This window comes from Mastomys coucha, unplaced genomic scaffold (assembly GCF_008632895.1).
Source record: "Mastomys coucha isolate ucsf_1 unplaced genomic scaffold, UCSF_Mcou_1 pScaffold7, whole genome shotgun sequence".
Classification (NCBI taxonomy): Eukaryota; Metazoa; Chordata; class Mammalia; order Rodentia; family Muridae; genus Mastomys; species Mastomys coucha.
In genome coordinates, this window is record NW_022196913.1 from 97,906,370 (window position 1) to 97,910,702 (window position 4,333).

The following is a 4,333-nucleotide window of genomic DNA, read 5'->3' on the forward strand; positions in this document are numbered from 1 at the left end:
GGGAGGAGGTGGCAAGCAGCTCCTTTTATAGTGAATCAGTCATACCTGGCTATTGCCAGGTAACTGTGGGGTGGAGCCTAGCTGCTGCCAGATAACTGCGGGGCGGAGCCTAGAAGGAGTGCCACACTCTCCACCCTCAAACTAAAAACTCTACAGTTTCTAGATGCTGGTTCTCGAAGGGAATGGAACTGATCCAGACATAGCCAGAAAACAGCGTGTATGGAGCCCACCCCAGATTTCCCCTTCTTGAGGCTGCCCCATCGTCTCCAGAAAATCTTAGGATCCAAAGAGGAAATGACTACTGTCAAGAATCTGCCTCACCTGGGACCTCCTGCCTTTCTCTCCCACTCCTTCCTTGTGTGCTTGTTAAGTCTCTGATGCATTCTCCGAGAGCCAGGAATCTCATCTGAATAGAACTGGGTTTGGGAAAGAGAGACTCATGTCATAAACCTAGAGAGAAAAGTATGTAGCTGGGATTTTGCAGCCCAGTGAAGGAGAGGTTTCTCATTAGTGTTCCGTGTAGCATGTCTGTCCAGCACAACTGGGCAGAAGATGACAATAAAATACAGGGACAGTAAAGGGACAGTAAAGCAGCATTAAACAAGAGCCACCTTCCCAGGGACCACCAAACGCTGGGGGCAAGGAGTGCTCTTTCTCTTCCAAGTTCAGCCTGTGGGATAGTGACTGCTTTGCTCTGCATCCAGCTGGCTGAGGACTAAGCCCAGCTTAACCAGTGGCCAGGGAACAGTGTACCAAGCCTAATTGTTAAATTCCTGACTTCCTTCTCACGGTGAGCTGAACTCTAGGAGTGGACGGGACAATGCTTTGCAACAAGTTTCGGATCTCCAGCTGGGAGGTTCCGGCTGCAGGGAAGGCTAAAGGCAATATCCTTTCTGAGAGCTCTGTAGAAACTTCTGGACATCCCTTGTGTGTTTCTCATCCTTCCTTCCGTAACAGTGCAAGCTATGGATACGGCAAGGACTAAGCATTTCTATGTGCGAGAACTGTTTAACACACTCTGCAGGGATAGCCACACTAAGGATGCAAGTTTTGTGCACAGAGCTTGGTTCATCCTTTGTCTACATGTGTAGCCATGAACACCATTAAAATAAGATGTGTAATGTTTCTCCCATGTGAATGTTTTGTGCACAGAGCTTGGTTCATCCTTTGTCTACATGTGTAGCCATGAACACCATTAAAATAAGATGTGTAATGTTTCTCCCATAAGATGTGCCTGATCTAAGTCATTACATTCCCCTACTCTTCTGATTTCTGACACCAAGATGTGTTTGCTCACTTTAAAATCAATACCTAGAACCCTGGGAGGTGGCAGTCTGTAAAATGCTTGCTATGTAAGCATGGGGATCTGAGTTGTGATCCTGGGAGCCTGCATAAAAAGCTAGGTATGTGTCATCGTCAGGGTTGCATTGCTGTGAAGGGACATCCTGACTAAGACAACCCTTTCTTTTTTTTTTTTCTTTTTTGCCTTTATAAGGAGGTTTTATTGTTATTTAACTTGATATCTCAGAAAGAAGATTAGCTCACTCCAACATGATTTGCAGTTGGCAAGATCTACTGAAGCAAGTGTTCTGACTGCTAAGGATTTAATCTGGGTGCTTTTAATACTCAGCCATCTAACACTTCCAACATAATCCAGAACTATGGATCAGCCCCTCCTTTTCACTTTACCACCACACCTACCGCCCTTCATTACAGAAATAGCTTCATTAAATGCGATTTCCAGAGGACAGATTCCCTGGAGCATATAGTTATGAGGACAGTGCACGCACACGCGTACACACACACACACACACACACACACACACACAAACACACACAAAACCCAAAAAACAACAAACAAACAAAAAACCAACCAACCAACCAACCAACCAACCAACCAACCAACCAACCAACCAATAAAACAAACCTGAAAATAAAACTCTGATAATTTACTAATCTAAGGAAGCAAAATCTTCCAATATATTAAGAAATAAATCCAGTTATAAATGCACCAGTAGGTCTGTGTGGAGGCTCTGGGGGAGTAACTGACAACACCCAGTTATTTACAAGATACACAGGCAGGAAGGGTGCACCTAGGCCAGCAAGGGCCTCAGAAGCCAAAAGTGTTCTCTCCGCTGTAGGCCACACACTAGAATCCATCTTCATCTTTTTCCTTCTCATAAAGTTGTCCCCTGGTCTGTGGGACTTGTCTTGTCCACAAACAGGAAGATGGCCTTCTCGGAAGGAAGCTGGATCCTTTCCTGATGATCCACAATGAACTGAGCCACGGTGATATCAGATGGGACCAAGTACTTCCTCTTGTCAATGTCAAGAATCTGAGAGCTGGAGACTTTTTCTGTGATCACCGGAACCCAGTTGGAGTACTTCGCTCTGATCTTCGCAGATTCCATGCATCTGTATTCCAATGAGTGGTCCTCCTTAAACATCCACTTCACGGAGATGGGAAGTGACAGAGCGACCACAACAGAGGAGGCAGCAGTGGCTGCTCCAAGGCGGCGACTACTCCAAGGGAACTCTTAAAAGGATGACATTTAATTGGTGTTGGCTTACAGTTTGAGAGGTTAAGTCTTTTGTCATCATGACAGAAAGCATGGCAGCATGCAGGCAGACGTGGTGCTGGAGGAGCCCAGAGTTCTATATCTTGAGCTACAGGCAGCAACAGGGGACTATCTTCTGCAGACAGTGATTCTACACTGGGTGGAGATTGAGCACAGGAGACCTCAAAGCCCACCTAAACAGTGATGCACTTCGTCTAATAAGACCATACTACCAAGCAGGATGGAATGAGCAGGGGCCTGAGTGAGGGGGGTGGGGTGGGGTGGGGAAGAGCACACTACTCCAATAAAGCCACACCTCCTAACTGTACCACTCCTTAGAGCCAAACGTTGAAACACACTGATCTATGGAAGCCAAACCTATTCAAACCACCACAGCATGGCAGTGCGTGTTTGTAATTCCCATGCTGAAACAGTAAGATCCCTAGGAATTGCTGGCTGGCCAGTCTGGCTGGCAAGCTCTCAGTTCTGTGAGAGACGCTGTCTCAAAAATAAGGTGGTTCAGAACACTGTTGCTCTTGCAGAACGAGCACCCGAGTTTGGTTCCCAGCACCCACATGGCAGCTAGCAATCATTAGTATCTCCAATTTCAGGGAATCCAACAACCTCTTCTGGCCTCTGCAGGGCGCCAGGCATGCATGTGGTACACGCACCTACACTCAGCAAACACATTAAAAAATATCTTTAAAAAATAAGGTGAAGAATCCATTGAGGAAGACACTAAATGTTGGCCACCTCTAGCCTTCCAATGAATATACAACTACATATATGTGCACACATATGAGCATGCACACACACACACATTTAATAAGTAAAATAAGCTGAATAAACATAAAACATAGCCAGGTGTGGTAGTGTGGCTTCTTCATCTGAGTAGTGGAAAACTGAGGTTGGAAGATCATCATATGTTCAAGGCCAGGCTGGTCTACATAGGGAGTTGCAAGCCAGCTAGGAATATATACTCCATCTCAAATATTCATATAAAAATTAACAAATTATATTATTTTTGTATTTGGGTGAAATTCAAATAACATAAAATCACTTCACTCTTTTTGAGGCAGGGTCTCATGTAGCCTAGGCTGGGCCTGAACTCACTATGTAGCTGAGCATGAGTCTTGAACTTCTGATCTCCTGGCTTCCATCTCCCATACATACATTGAGATTACATAGTATGACTTGCCATCCTGAATTTATCTAGTGTTGGTGACCAGACCCAGGACTTCATGCATGTTGAGCAAGCACTCTACTGACCGAGCTCCGTCCCCTTTCCAAATCAACCACTTTAAAATGAACAACCCAGTAGTGTTCAGCTCTCCACAGGCCTGTGCCACCAGCAACCACCTCTATCTTCAATAAGCTTCCATTGGCCAAGAGGAAGCCTCAGATCTACGAAGCAGCTGCCCTACGTTTGAACACTGAGAAAGCTACACAGGGTGTGGCCTTCGGGGTCGTACTTCTTCCTGGCTCCTGGCTCTGACATGACGCGTGTATGGCTTGTGCCAGTATCAGTTCTATAGATGAGGAAACTATGGTATGCAGTTAAGTAATCCACCCACGACTGTTCAGCCAGTAAGTAGCCGAACCACAATTCCTCGTGGTGTGGCCCTGAGGCCTTGTTCTAGAAGTGTGAGCCATGTAGCAGGGGAGGAAACAACTCTACAGGTTGAGGAGACAAGTAGAAGAGGGATGTAGGGTTGCCTGCTGTCCCAGACTGAAAGCCCAAACTCCTGGCCAGTTTGACTGCTCTTTGCCCGATG

General features: G+C 46.0%; 1 pseudogene; it reads right to left on the reverse strand.

Moving 5' to 3' along the window:
- Positions 1 to 2,110: 2,110 nt before the first annotated feature.
- LOC116081581 lies at positions 2,111 to 4,056 on the reverse strand (annotated as a pseudogene).
- Positions 4,057 to 4,333: the final 277 nt, after the last annotated feature.